Consider the following 16483-nt stretch of genomic DNA (forward strand, 5'->3'; position numbering starts at 1 on the left):
TTTGACTTCCTATTAAATATACTCTCTCTGACAACTGTGTGTGCCTTTATGATGGAGCGACTGTTGCTTTTTTTTTGTTTCAATATTTTTTATTCAGACAATAAGTGGCTTAGCATTGAATTCCATTGCATACATACACACGCACACCATTCATCTGCCAAGTCACAGCTCAAACTTGCTGGGAATTTATGTACAAATAATTACTTTTTAATAGTCGCTAATGTGATTTCCTGCCAAAGAAATATTCAAATGTATCCCAGGCAGTCCGGTATATTATCTGCCTGGAGCTGTGAAGCCGACGTAGGGGAGACAGCACGAGGAAGATAGATTATTGTTTGTGTTATGATAATAATTATGTCACCTCTGTCATTTGTATGGAGAAAATGGGAGATAATGTTTCTCTCCTTTTTTTCCAGTGGCTTCATCTTGCTTTTTGGAGAACAACTTGAATTCTGTAAGGCAGAGCTCAAAATCCACTGCTGATTCTCAACACAACTTTATGCATTTCTGAAGGTGAGGACTTTTTAGATCACTGACTTGATTAACAAAGCAATAACAACATTTAATACTGATTTATTTAGCCAAACTGACCGTGTCGGCCTCACAGCTCTGGGGTCATGGGTTCAAATCCAGGTCACGTTCACCTGTGTGGAGTTTGTATATTCTATCCTGGCCTGCGTGGGTTTTCTAAGGGTACTCCGGTTTCCTCCCACATTCCAAAAACTTGCATTTTAGGCTGATCACTCTAAATTGCTCCACGGTATGGGTGTGAATGTGCATGGTTGTGTCTCCTCCTGCACTGTGATTGGCTGTTCACCTATTCAGGGTGTCCCCCGCCTCTGGCCTAGAGTCAGCTGGGATAGGCTCCAGCACCCCCCCCCCCCACCACCGTGACCAAAAGCGTAACTTTATACCTTTAACCCCTTTTGTAGAGGAAGGTTTTGATTCTTAAAAAAGGAAGGATTTACACTTTATTAATTCATTTTCTGTACCGCTTATCCACAATCCATTTTGCCTATTAACGAGTTAACTGAAAATCACAAACTTCCACATTTAATTTTCGAAACAAATGAATACCAACAAAATTGACAGCAAAACTGCACTTCATTTTAGGCTTTGTTAATTATTTTCATCATGACTGCAGATTAATTTTCAAATAAATTTCTTCTGTCTGGAGATCACAGCCATTTGGTTTCCAACAGTGGTTGAGGCATTGTAATTCTTTTCCTGTCTCCCCCAAAGCCAATTCATTGGGACTCAATCTATGCCTTGTAAAACAAACGCATAGGACTTATAGTGGATGAAAAAAAAATCAAACATTAAAGTCCTCTTGAGAAATAATGACTTCCATTTGAAATTATCCTGACAAAAAGCCCAGCAAGTTTCATACATACAGTAAAAAAAAATAATACTACAGCACATCTTTCATGAATAGTTTTAACATTAGAAGCTGTATAACGCACAGCAGCATTTTGTTTTTAATACTCATGTGCCTAATTTCTGGTCAGTTTGTCTTTGACAAAATCTTCATTGACAAAAATCAATCGTTGTTAAATATTTAAGGTGCAAGGTGTGCGCTTGTTAATGTATTGTGAAAGCCTGCTTAAACTAAACCTCAGGGGGTCAAAGTACCTGCTGCGTAGCTTTTGCTCTGAATGATTGTGTGCGTGTGTTTTAATTCCGTGTGTGTAACACCGGCTAAATCACTGCTGCCATTGACACACTAAAAATTACTGCATTTTGATGCGATAATATCGAGACGCTCTGGGTGCGAGAGAATAGAAGATGGGGTATGAGATTTATTGAGTTATTGACAAATAAGTAGGGGTGAAAATGACAATGGCTCACTTATTTTCGGCTCTCGTCTCCTTCCATTTTTCTGTCGCAGCACATCAAAACTGCACGAGAGCGTGCCCGTGTGTCAAATGTGTGTCCGCGTGCACTTACAGGTGTGAATGTGTATGACAAGTTGGTAATGGGAATGGCTTTGGGCTACACCACCTACCTGGAAACACACTATATCTGCCTCGAGGGAACACACGCACACATGCGCACGCATTCACGTTGTGTCTTATCACAATGGCAGCCTAGCCAAGAGGAGTCGGATCACTTACAGTCATGGATCAGAACACGGGCCGAGCACGCTCACATGCACGTATGTCGTGGCTGACTGATGTCAGAGGCTCACTAAAGATGATCCCTTCAAATCTTCCTGTGACCTCACTGATGTTATCGACATAGTATATATATATGAGGCCCCTTCTGGCTCCCTAGGTGGAAAAATTGTATCCTTTCCTAGTTTACCATGAAAATACAACCAGGAAAATTTAGAGCATTTCAATACAAGACAGTTTACAAATGTATTTGGCACATGTCTTCTTTCTTTTGTTATTTTATTAAACCATATTTTAAACCAAATCAGATGGAAAAAATGTCAACTGATTGACATTCACTGTGATTGATTACCATAGCCATAAATATCTTTGCATTTGATCAAAAATGATATAGTAATTGTGAAGTGGAATCACCCAAGGCTCTACACATGACAATAACACATGAGAAAAAGTCAAGAATATTTTTGCCCAAAATATTTAATTTTGCACCACAATGACAAATCCCTGTGTTGAAAAGTACAAGAGAATGACCTCTAACCACTTCTGCTCCCTTAATTTCACATTTGTGTGGTTGTTGTTTTTTCTCCCACCCATTTGTCTTTATCCTTTTTTTTTTTTTATATCACACTTTCATCTCTTTTTACTACCTCATGCTAATGACTCATGCTGCAGTGGTGATGGGAAGCCCCTGGCGCGCACACACATATTGCATACATTCATCACTGCCACAACCCAAATTCTACTTTGTAATATTGGCGCACACATGTATTGGCAGCCTTTGGTCATGCATGTTTGAAATCAAGGCATATCATGTATTATTATCTTTGTGGTAAGAAGGACTAATGGCATTTCTGTGCAAAATTTAGTTCGGGCTTTCAAATCAGCACTGCGTTGTCTCTGCTGACTAGTTGACCAGACGGGAAAGTGTGAAAAGAGATGTTTAATATTGAAGACTTTCTGATGGATGATGGTGTTGGCTGAAGACTGCCTGCAGGGATTAAACATGATGTAACTTTTCGGATCCCTCCCCAAAGGAAGCTTTTCCACATTGTTCTTTTTGTGTTTGTCTCTGTGCTCACTGGGAATAGAAGGTAAACACCAACTCTTTTTTTGCTGCTAAATGTACATAAAAACAAGTGTTGTTTTAACTGATAATTGATGCCAAAGTCGCTTTGGCGATCTACAACCTAATTACACAGAGTCAATTAATTACCTCCCCTGTATTTGGCCAGGAGATGGCCCTGATTCTTCTTGTTCCCCTTGGCAAAAATCAATAGATACAACAACTGTTTCTTTCTTTCTCTCAGTTTCAAGCATCCTGGGAGTTCATTTGTTGTCGAAAAAGTGCTTGGATGAGAAGGAGATGATAATGTATCCTCTGAGGATATACACTGGGAAAGGCCTCTAACTGCAGCAGCTTTAAACGTGACTGACTGTTCAATGAAGTAAGTGATCACCACTTTTAAAGCCTTCTCTTTGTCTACTGCAACTCACATTCACTTTTCAGTCACTTGGTTAAATTGAACATAGCCTTAATATTCATGTTAAATATAAGTTACTATATACACTGACTTTGAAAGAAGTATGTATCACCCATTTCACTGTAGGTAAAGTGTATATACATTCCAGTGGCCATTGTGAGTTTAATGGAAGAATACTCACACATTTAATTCATTTGCTGCCATTGATATTTATTCAAAGTCCTCTCCGTTAAAAATAAAAATTGGCAGAGGTTTGTAACCATGTTGAGGGGTCACAAAGTTTGGTGACCCAACACAATGCAAATTCCATTCTCCAGACCAGAGCTACAGTCTTTGGCATCGGCAGCCAAGGACAGGTCAATACTAATCAAGTCAGAGTGAGGACATGGAATATGATTATAGTATCCATCTCTCAAACAATATTTTCTTATTAAAAGTTTAGACAAGTGGAATAGGCCTAAAAAAAAGCACACGTACAGGGTGCACGTTAATTGTTTATCCATAATAAGTCATTCAAAAGCAAGAACATCTCAATCATCGCATCTAATGATGTTTAAAATCACGTTTTGTCATCCATCCCAGCGTTCAAGGTAAATATTGAAAACAACTGATCTACATTGACATGAACCAATACCCATTGTTGCCATCACAGAAGGTGCAAGGCAAACATGTGGCTGGCAAATCCGCCTGATAGGTTAAGACACCATTTGCACGCAGCTGCTCTTCATAGAATTTACTCACATTGTACATTTCGACGTGCACGTGCTTGCTACCGGGCAGCAGATGTGATTTCTGCAGTAAACTTGGGCAGTCTGCAGGGTCTGCAGTCAATTATAAACACATTAGGTTTTGTTTCCTATAATGTACAACGACAGAATTACCTGTAATAACGCAGTCTTACACATCTCCTCCACAAATTCACTCTTATTGGTTACATCAATAGGTAGACCTTTTCAAACTGTTTACACGTTTAAACGTATTTCCGAAGGAACTGACTATTTCGTTACATTACCTTCAAAATATATCGTGTTCAATCATAATTTTATGCGTCACATAATAATTCCCATTAATAATGCTCACTAATTGTACTAAACCTTGCATAATGTTGTTTGTGGGCCATACAAAATGCTGAATTTAAATGAACTATTGAACTAACTGAAATCATTTTAATTTGAAATGTTGAGTTGAAACTACTTTCCTAAAGTCCAAAATACTTGAACTTATTTTATTTTCGTTTTCTATAAAAAAACGCATACATTCAATTGGTGGACTTAAAATTGAAACCCCCACTCACATACATAATCACTAGACATAAAGAGCGTTTGTCATAATACATAGGGGTAAACAAACTTTTTGATCCAAATAAAGACTGACTTTGCAATTGAGAATCTCACCGTTAAATAAGAAAATTCAACTCGTAGAAGAGCTCTTGTAAAAAATAAAATAAAAAAAATCACAGGCATGCGTTTTCAATTCCCAGCAGTCGTGTTGCCTTTAATGCTACAAAAGTATCAGTGAGGCGAATGAAATGAAACTGTAACTGACAGATGAGCTGAAAAGAAAAGAATATCTTTGTATTACTTTGCACTTTGATCCATAAAAATACAGGGGTATGACATCAAGTGGTGTGTGTGTATTTGCAGCAGGCATTGCCCACATATTTACTTACTGGCATACTGGGACAAGCTTATTTTTGATTGACACAATCTCATGAATATCTTTTTTAAATGAGGGACAATTTTTACTGACTGGACTAATGACAGCTAAGTTTTGATACACTGTTTGAAGAATAAAGTATAATGGTCATTTAATATATAGTAGAAAAGCATAGTGTGAGTTCCGCACAGCTCTTTGGTGTTCATCATTTGTCTGTCATTTTCAATGAAAACAGCACTTCTTCACTTGAGGAGGGAGGAAACAGGTTGGCGAAATACAGTATGTTGAGGGAATAAAGAGGGGGACATCTTTGAGATGAAGAGAAAAAAAAAGATACTTGAGATTCCAACCTTTATACCTTCCAAGGCTGTAAACCTTTGTGCATGAAATTTGTGTTACCAGGCATATGTGACTTGGCATTGTAAAATTCAAAGTCCCATTGAGCTTGTGACACAAAAGGCCATGTTTACTATGCCAACACTTATGTGATTTTAAAGAGTGGGAGATAAAATATGCTACCATTTTGGAATAACACATACATACTTAATAATGTATTTTCAACAAATCAGAGGCAGAGTCTGTTTTCTTTCTGAGAAAAGGAATGCGTGCGAAATACACATCGTCAATAACCGAAAGAAAAACTTTACAAAGATACATGCAAACATTTTAATCGGTCTCATTGATGCGCATGGCAGAGAAATGTCGTTTTACGTCAATACTCATTCTTTCTCTGACTGGAAGAATGGATGATGACCTTTACCCTGCTGAAGGCGGGACATCATTCATGATCTTCCCCATAACAAGCAATTCGGTACCAAGCCTTGACGACTCTTTTAAAAGTGAAAGGCGAACAATACAAAATAATGTCGACTAGATAACGCATGCGGAGCTCGTAATGGGAAACGAGTTTTGATAATGCTGAGACAATAGTGTTTGTCAACGCTAAAAGGGAGGATGGTGCGAGAAATGAGACGACAACAAATGGAGTGATAGACAAGCATAGAAAGCGACAAAGAGAGAGAGAGAGAGCCATGCTAAAGGGAATAACTGAGTGACGCTCATTAAAACTGATTATTAAAGCAGCAATGCTGAAGAGCGGCATTCATGCATAGACGCACCATCCCCAATGTGTCTCCTTACAAGTGTGTGAGTGTGCAGTCTTGTGCGTCATGTTTGTGTGTGCAGTTGTTGTTGCCATCAGTGCTGTAGTATTACACATGCAGATAAAAGGAACTGTTGCTCATAAAACCAATATTTATCTTTTTTTGCATAAAGTTTGCCAAAGCTGAAGTGACGTAGATCATTTGAGATTTTAGGCACGTGATGTTAGATGTTAGAACCCAGTAAAAGTGTGTGATCATAATTAATTGCATAACCTGGTATAGGCTCCAGGTTCCCCGAGATCCTTGCGAGGATAAGTGGTTCAGAAAATGAATGAATGAATATTTCCCTCAAAATGCTGTTGATTCTTTTGTGACAGCTTTTATTTTTGTCAATGATTGAATTATAATTCAGGGAATCACTTAAGTAGATGACTGCCATTGACGTTTGGTTATTTGCCCCTGCCAGTCAAAATTGATTGTAACAGGCTTCATCACATGATTCTACTGGAGGCATTGCTGTTGTTGTGTGTGAGTTGAGGGAATACTTGTTTAGTTTCTATTGTTGTTATTGTTGTATATATTGGTTTGAAAGTGTGAGACATGGACTGAAATGGTAGTTGCCGCAGGGTGTTGTCTCTAGCATGTGTATATATGTGCGGGAAGAATACAACAACAGTATTGTGTGACAGGCTTTTGCCTTTGGCAAAGCCTAAAGAGGCGAACTTCATTTTTTTCTGTTCCGCTCAAATGTCAAATCATTGCTGACCCTTTGTTATGGTAGGCCTCAATAAATTACCACAAACACACACAGTTTAAAGTAGTATGCAATCCCACTTATTTCATATCTATGTTTACAATGCATGGATGACCCTATCGCGAGCGGAAAATTTTTTTCAGGGTGTCTCATCGTAGTTCACCAACTCAAATGGATCATTAGTATGTGATGTCTGTTCTTAGGATATTAAAAGCCAACGAACAAGACACCCATTTATCCATCAAGATCATAATCTCAGGTTTTATGTACATAATCTCTCTGCATTTACCCTTCATGGTTTCTCCCCATCTTTCATCTTGCAATTGACCCCTCACGGACCCCTTTGACTCCCGTCTGATGGCGGTTAACTCGTTCAAGCGCTCGCGGCGCACGCCAATTTGATGGGAAGCTTACTGTGTTTGCTGTTACTTAATTGCTTCAGACGGTGTAAGAGAGCAAAAAGCTCTTTTGAAATGAACAGCGGGGGGTAAAAAAAATTAAAGACATTTTTTAAAAATTCATCATAGACGTCAAGTTAAGAATACAAGCAGGTATAATAGTGCCAAACATGTATTTTTTACTCTTTGCCAAGAAGAGCCAGCGTACTTGTGTATTTGCGTAAATTCCTTTTCCTTGTTAGTACTTGGTACTCGCGTCACCCCTCTGATTTATCCAATGATTGATGGACTGCAGTAAAAAGATCATTTTGCCAGGAGCGTTTCAACTCAAGATGGGAAGTAGAGGGCTTTTAAGACTATTATTCACTTATATCACCTGGAAAAGAACGGAGAACTTTTTGTCAACATATGTCCTTTCAAGTGTGCTCGTAATATTGATAAAATATAGGATAGATAAATGTTACACGACATGTAACGACATGTTAAGGTTTGCTTGACATTTGAATGATATCTATATTTTGCTAAAGTAGAATGTCAGCGGTTTATTGTTTGTTTGTTTTTCCCCGGGTCAATTAACCAAAATGAATATGTTGCAATAAACAGTCAAATAAGAGCTGGCAGAGGAAAATAGGTATAACATTTGTCAACATCTGTTGAAATTTATGTAGTACATCTTTCAAAGCGCCCAAGGGTTGTGGGTTATCCTATCCCCAATGACTGAGTTAAAGGTAGACTACACCCTAGACTGGTCGTCAGTATACATATACTATGTGTGTATGTTTGTCAAGAAAATAGCTTCATCGGTATAGCACATTTTCTGAATGGCATCACTTTAAAGTTAAAAAAGCACAATAGCTTTTTGTATGGCCAAAGAAATAGAAAACAGGAATGTCATGCTCTGACCTCCTAACACACACAAGGACTATCTTTTTTTCCCCCCATCGTCCATCCCCATTTCTCTGCCCAAAAGGTTAGTAAATGTCAGCTGGGAGTTGTCATCATCTTCAATGCCGTCATCTCTCTTCATAGAAACACTCTGTCCACTTATAGGAGCGTTTTGAGTGTGTATTTTTGTGTGTTTTGTGTGTGACAAGTTAAAGAAAATGATAAGCGATCAGAATGCACATCATATTAAAAATGAGAAATTACCAAATTCAATACAAAAAAACTGGGCATCTTTATTTTGCCTTGGAAAGCCAACACAAAATTGGAAGGGAACAAAATCGGTGCAGCATCCTGTGTGTTGTCCGATAACACAAAGCGCACACATACACGCGTTACTGTGCTGCGTCTTCACTATATTTTATGGCTAATAGAAGAAGCAAGCCTTTGTGGCGATGACAAATCCCCACACCTCGACACTTTTACGAGTCCTAAAGAGCCCCTTGACAAACGACCGTGCTGTTACCCTAATATTCTAATGTTGTGTGTTATTGTAATGGCGTGTGTGTATACAAATGACTCTTTTCGAGCTGTTGGCTATCACCTAACTATTACAACAATAAAAAAAAGCTTTAGCACTGGCAATAAAACAGGGAGGGATGGCAGTGAATGATCATGTTTCACTGCTGTCCCTGCCAGTTGAAATGGACTCTATTGCCGTCAATACCAGGCAATGAGTTTATTACAATTGCTGTAATGGTACTCATTTTTGTTTCATTATTATTATCATTTTTGTTATTGTATAGTTATTCAACTCTGTGCAAAATACACTTAAAAATCCAGTTTCTCTGACACTATTGGTTCATGAAGAAAACATATTTGGTTGTAGTTTAGTTAATTATATATTTCAAGCCCCAATTGTAGTTGTACGTAGAAATGTTGTACACAATCTTCTTTTCAGCCGCAACAATTTCAATGCGGTGGATCAGTGCCCAATCTGTATTCATAAAGATTTTGTCTAGCCTTTCAAAGAGCTTCTAATTTAACCTAAGCTTCCGTAGGTTGGATTCTTGGCTTACTAGTATTTCCAGAACATTCTCAGAGAGCAGTAAGTAAGAATAAGATAGAAACTCCTAGCTTAGTGAGGAAGCGAGGTTGACTCTATTGCTAGGTGTGAGTCATCATTCCAGAAGCGGTGACTGGATGATCCTAAAAGCCTGATTAAAAGAAAACTCTTGCAGATGAAAAGCAATTAAAGATGGACCCTCTGGTATTCTTACAATGTAATTGAAAAAAGGTGTAATTATAAATAACAATGTAAACAAATTCAGCACTTATATTTATTATGCATACGTACAATGGACAATAATGCGATTTGCAGACCATTGCACAACTTTCGTGAAGGTCTTATCCTGAATCTGCAAGCATGGTCTGTGGTTACACTCAGAAAAAGGTGCACTTTGGATGTTATAATAGTTTCAGACATATTCTGAGAAGATAGTTAGGCTCTAATGGGATTCATCTTTACAAATTCTGCAAGCATGGTCAGTGGTTACAATCAGAAAAAGGTCTACTTGGGATGTTACGATAGTTTCAGACATGATCTGAAAACATAGTTAGACTCTAATGTGATTCATCTTTACAAGTTCACAGCTTTAAGACCCAACGTCCCACACGTTCCAACGTCATTTTGTAAGTCTTAAAGGACTCTCACGTCTCACACCTTTTCCTTGCTCTTCTCACTCTAATCCCCTAATGGCCACGTGCTGTTATTTCCCCCGAGGCCCGACGGGCCAGGCTGTTGCGGGAATGCATTAAATTCAAGAGTTGTTGACGCACGCTTAACAGAAAGCAATAACCTGAGCAGGGTCATTTTTTCCCTCTTTCCTTTCATTTTCTGAGGTAGGAACTGAATTGCCTTTCAGAGAGTGCATGATTATGTTGCGTTTAGCATGGGAATTATGAGAACCAGGCTCACCTCCACAAGATTAAAACCTGTCGACAGGGAGCGGAAATAAGGGTCGAATGGGAGAAGGAGAAGCGCTGAGAGTGATGAGCGCCACATGTATCTTTACTGTTTTAATAATACCGTACCTTTTGTAGGGGTTGACAGCGATTATTCCAAATGTCAATTCTGTAGCCTGCAGCCCAAACAATGACCGCTGGCTATTTGAAAGAAAACAGGAGAAGGCTTACCGACATTTAGACTCCTAAGTCTCAAGCGTACACTTGTGAGCATATGTTCTATAATAACCAGAGTGGTGCCTTCCCTGGCCACCTGTTAAAAAAAACTCTGCCTGATCTGAAGGTGCCGGCCACTGCTCGAAGATATACAGTGATAACTGGGAAAGTAAAACACAAGTTGACTCAGTCACTTGGTTTCTTTACAGTCTGTACAGGGAGGAAATCTCTCTTGTCTGTTCTTGGAGGCTGAGGTCAAACCACGAAAGACAATCCATCCATAACTTTATTGTAATAAAACGACGTCAGTTCGATAATATTTGTGTGCCAATAACAACAAAACTTGAATCAGAACACACACTGACTTTCTTGTCAAAAATCTCGCTTTAGGGGACATACAGCAGACTGTCTCCTAGTGCCCTGCGATTGGCTGGCCGCCATTTCAGGGTGTCCACTGCCTCGTGCCTAAAGTCAGCTGGGATGGGCTCCAGCACCCCTGCGCCCCTTGTGAGTATAAGTATTTCCGAAAATGAATGAATGCTGCTTTGATTTGCATGAACCCAAATGAGAGTAAAGTGTTACCAAGCCAGCAGCACACGTCCGGTCATTCAGCAGGTATCGTCACTTTGTTACCCTAGCAACAGGCGGCAATCAATGTGTAATGTGCTTTTCTTGTTTATCGGAGGAAGGGAAGGGCGGACGCTCTCTGCAATTTGAGCACCTCCAATTACACCTAAAAAGGACTCACAGTCTGCCTGAAAACAAGCGGGCGCTGTGGAGACATCAGTACCTGAGCAATTAAGGGTGCTTGTTTTGGCATGAACAGGCATGGAACCGTGTATGCACGCAGGCAACTTCCTTTTCCACCTGTAAAGTGCAAGTATTTGAACTTTTACTTCTTGCCTATGAAAACTGTTTCTGCACTTAGTTTCATTAAAAGGAATTGCCATTGGAGAATAATGGCAAAACAATTGTAAAGAAACAAAATTGAGAGAACCAAACAAGCACAGGAACATGAATGAATGGCAACCATCAAGCATAGACCGTAATGGCAAAACATTATAGAAGCAAGATATTATTAATATCTAAAATTATATATAAAATTACTTTTAAGATTTAAAGCAATATAGGTTCAATCTATTTTAATCATAAGGATCTGGCAGTCAAGTGTTAATCATTAAAAGTCTTTTCCGGGCTTTGCCGTGGCAACGGAAGATTGAAAAACAAGTTATTTGTTTGGATTTTGCAGGGTGCTTAAGTCTTACTAGTTAGAATATTTTAGTTTAATTAGAAAAAACAAATACTATCATTTTAATTGCAATCTATTTTCATTGAATTTTGCTATTTGTGCAGTATGATGTTTCATATAACCTAAAAGCCTAAAAGCGTCACCAATTCTGAGGTTTTTCCACTTAAGTGAATACACCCCCCCCCCCCTTCTCCATGTTGTAATTACTGTACTCTAGACGTTTATTTTCCCACTTCCACCTTAAATAGTGTACACCAGCCAATCGCAGGGCACCAAAATGCAACTAGTCACAAACAGCAATGCAACAAAATATGTGGCGTATAATACCAGGTCAAATTGAATCTCCCCTCATCATTCACACAAATGGTCACATCTCCCACACAATAATTACACAAGCTGCTCAAGCCCTTTTTATTTTTAATTGCCCCTCTCCACCCATCCATCCTTGTTTCCTCTTTGTCCTCCCCCCAATCCCAGGGCCCGTCGGCCCCCCGCCATTTGAAGAATTAGCCCCTCTCACGTCACCATCCTTAATTGGCTGTCACTGTGCGCTCAAAAATGTGAAACCACTTCCCGCATATAATCATGTTTACATTCGAGCACGGGGGGTGCCCGTCCGTCTCTCTGCAGCTTGTACTGCGACTAATTTAGTGTAAAATTGACCATGATTGTCCAACAACGAGGGCGAGAGAAAGGAACTGGCTCGGCGTAATAAGATAAATAGATGTTGAGACGAACTGAATTACTGTTTTTTTCCTTGCCGTTAATTTGCCAGAGGGGTGGCATTGTAGTAGTAAGACAAGTGAGCCTCATTATCACCTTGTTACTTCAAATCAACAGCAAACATGTACAACTGCTTTTAATAACAACACGTAAATTTCATTAAATACAGCATAAAAAGGCTGGAATAACACAGGTTGGACATTTACATTTGTTTTAGTACCATCTAACCATATGGTGGGAATAATCATTTACTATACTTTACATCAATGTTATTTTTAAGAGTCAAATATTTCCAGTATTTTATCTATAAAAAAGAACAACAGAGGTCTAAATAAAACACTACGGCAGTCGAGCCGGCTCACTGCTGAGCTACCGGCGACGGCAATTGCTGTGCATGTAGAACTTAAGGCAAATATCACTCCTGAGAGCTTAAAAGAGGATATAGGCAACTGAAAATAAACTAGACTAGATTGTTGTCTCTCCATGTTTGACTGACAGTCATGGCGTGGATCCAAATGCTGGTTTAAGGGCTGGTGGACATATATAATTTAAACAGTTGTTTACAGTAAACAACAGTTATAATGTAGTTCTTTGCACGATATTATGTTGTTAACATAACAGTAACTACATGACAATTTTACTTATTTTTAATGATTCAATTCTGGCAACCACAGCGCTCAATATTATCCCGTTATCTTTGTCGTATTTTTTTTCCAAGCCCCCCATGGTACTAAATGCTAAAATATTGAATTTTATTGCCAACCTTACCAGTTCAGATGGGTGAGGTGTCTAGCAGTGTCCTTAGTAAATAGAAAGCAGTTCACCAAAGGGCATTTTCACATGAAGAAACAAAAAATAAAAACACTTGAATGATTTAACCAATTTGAGAAAAAAAAACCATCTTGTTAATTGTGCCCCAATGTTTCTATTTTTTTATAGCTTCATTAATAATTCACAGCTTTTGGAATGGAACAAATTTTTCCAGACACTAGAGTAGGAGGACTATATAAACATATGATCGACGGACACTCATCTCGCTGCCATCTGAATCACTTAAATCATCTCACGCCAATCATTCTAAATTTGTGCTTCTGTGTTCATGGCCACTTGGTATTTGGAAACGTCTTCTCATAACTGCTGATCCATGAATAGCCCAGATAGCCGCTTCGCCACATGTCCTGTCATTGAGTGCCTAATTGGCAAAAAACATGCACACAAACAGAGAGATAGATGAATGAGTGTGTCTGCATGCTCACACACACACAAACTCACAACCTAGAAAAGGAGGAAAACACAATTAGAGTTAAAAAAAAGATGTCAAAACTACTTCACAGTGTGAGGATGTCTCCAGTGGGCCCCTCAAAAGGCACAACCCCCACTGTGTTGGGAATAGGAATTAACAGGACTCATAAATATGGTATGTACTCCTTGGAGAATTGCCCTCTGGTCAGCATGCTTCCAAACGGTGACATGTATTATCGCATATATTCCTGCCACTTACGGTGGTAACTCATTGCAGCAGATGTCTAATCTATTTTGACTGTGAGGGATGGCAGCAAATGGCATAGCAAATATTGCATATGTAAATTCACTATGTTTAAAAACAAATGTTAACTTAACTATAACACTGTCATTTTCCCTTTCACATTTAGTCTCTACTTCTCAGCCCACATTTAGTATCAGTTTAGAAATCAAAAATTATATAATTGAACTGAAACACTATTCAGTACCCATTCAATCCACATTCCAGCCCCTGAAAGTAGATAACAAGGTGAACTTTTGATAAAGCCTTTTATTAGCAGCCATTATTGCAACGCCCAAGTGCCAATGATCAGTGAAGTTCATCCAGGTTTTTTTTTGTCTTGCTTTTTTTGTATAGAGACAATTCTATACAGATGGGAGCAGAAATTGTTTAGTGCCTGGTTGTTTCAATGTTTTCCCACTGGATTCATGTGGTTTTCATCACCCGTTCCAAGAGTTTTCTCCCTCTCCTGTTGGGATGCCATATGGGCCTTCTCTTTCCTCTCCTGATTTGCACCAGGCAAGGACACAGGATGAAGGACTCGGCTAAATGTCCATAGCCACATCAGTACCATGTTATGATTTTATAAAGAAAATTATCTGTTTAAAAATCTGATAGAAAATATTTGAGATCGGTTGGGTTTCTGAATGCAAAAATTAGTTAAAAACAGCTGCCAGACCTTTTATATTTTTGGGATTGGCACCTATTACAGGAAAACTTCCCATGTAAAACAAAAGAAAAAGGGGATCCAGGCTACTAAAATGACGATTAGTTGTGATTTTATTGTCATTTATCACATCATATAATATGATAAAACATGTTGGACTTTATTTAATCAATTTTATGATTTTAATGATGCTAGAAAAACTATTTCTCTTCCATAACTATTTTCCCATCATCTCATGTGCATCTTTTGTCCGTGTGCTGAAATGTGCTTCTGAAAAAAAGTCCCTGTAAACATTTTTGTGCTTTATTCCACATTACGTTTTTCTTATTTTCGTAAAGGACACAAAATAACTACTTTTGAAAAAGAGTAGTGAATGACAGCTTCCCTGATCAGAATGGATTCATAGGAGTCTTTCTTTATACATTATACATTTTCACGTTCTCTTTGCTGATACAGAAGGACTTGCATTGATGCGGGAAGTCATTTACGATGAGATTTGGAACCTTTGTATTATTAAATCCAAACATGAAACCCCCCGACTGCATTCCGAGTGTGCTCGTCTCTGAACATCACTGCTGGAAATATAAGCTGTCCGTGTTCATTATCTTCCTTTCTTTGCTCTGTCCTGCGTCTTTCTATAACTCATGGTTTGGCACTCCCTCGTCACCTCGGCTCATAAGACACAATCTACAGTCGTGCACTTTTAGGTCAGCCGCAGCGACACGCGTCCTACTTGACATTTCGCCACATTCCCATTTGGACACCGTCGTCGTGGTGGCTTGTTTTTAGATGTTACCTTCAGGCACATACTTTTATTTTGGTTTTGTTTCGCCTTTCAGGCGACTAACATGGCAGTGAATTATCATGTTTCTGCGCCACTTGGGATTAGTCACTGCCAACTCTCCCAATTCAAATAGATTGGACCTCTGTTGCCATCAATAGTGGCCATGAATTAACCTGCTGATGTGTTGAGAAACTTTAGAGCTTGGTTTCATGCATGAATAGTGTGTCCCGTCACACAAACCTCCAAAGGCACATTTAGCTCATATTGTTTTATTTATGTCTTCATTTTATGAATTATTGTTGCTTGAGCCATATAATAATTAGCTAAGATGAATTTTGCATATCCCTTTAAAAATAACAACACACAATCATACATATTGCAGAGGAAAAAGCAACATAAATGCCTATCTGCTTTTTTTATTTTTCCAAAAATCAACATATGCTTTAGATAAGCCTCCTAAAATTTAAAGTTGTTTATGCACTGGGATTTTTCCAGTCATATTTTACCATTCAAAATGGATTGGAAATCGGAATGTTAAATTAAAAGGCAACACCTTTATCATCTAAATCCTGGTGGAAAGAATTCTGTATAAGAATCTGAAAAAACACTATTAAATTTAGATTTTTTTTTATTGTGGAAGAAAATATTATTTGCCAATACTATTTGAACCAATCAAATGCGAGGACTCCAAATTGCCTGTCTTTGCTACGACATCATTAATACCCCTTTATCACAAAATGGCTACACGCATGAGCAGTGTTATGCTTTAGTGTCTCAACATTATTTTCTCCCTTGTTAGACACCTAAGAAATTCACATTATGCCTAATTAACTGCTTTGAGCAACTTTCACATGAATCTCTAAAATAGGTCCATAAAAGTTTTCTGAATAACTCATTCACTGTCCAAAACAAAGTATATATCAGAGTATCCAGTAATTGGGGCTCCCATCCCTTTCTAGTCAAGAATAA

The 16483-nt window shown here is 38.5% G+C and overlaps 1 long non-coding RNA gene across 1 annotated transcript; it reads left to right on the forward strand.

Moving 5' to 3' along the window:
* Nucleotides 1–413: 413 nt before the first annotated feature.
* Nucleotides 414–15269, forward strand: LOC144188831 (uncharacterized). The gene is made up of 3 exons (XR_013324948.1): nt 414–513; nt 3422–3559; nt 14421–15269. It is a non-coding gene; the product is annotated as an uncharacterized LOC144188831 (long non-coding RNA).
* The last annotated feature ends 1214 nt before the right edge of the window (nt 15270–16483 follow it).

The sequence above is a fragment of the Stigmatopora nigra genome, chromosome 2 (genome assembly GCF_051989575.1).
Source record: "Stigmatopora nigra isolate UIUO_SnigA chromosome 2, RoL_Snig_1.1, whole genome shotgun sequence".
In the NCBI taxonomy this organism is placed as follows: domain Eukaryota; kingdom Metazoa; phylum Chordata; class Actinopteri; order Syngnathiformes; family Syngnathidae; genus Stigmatopora; species Stigmatopora nigra.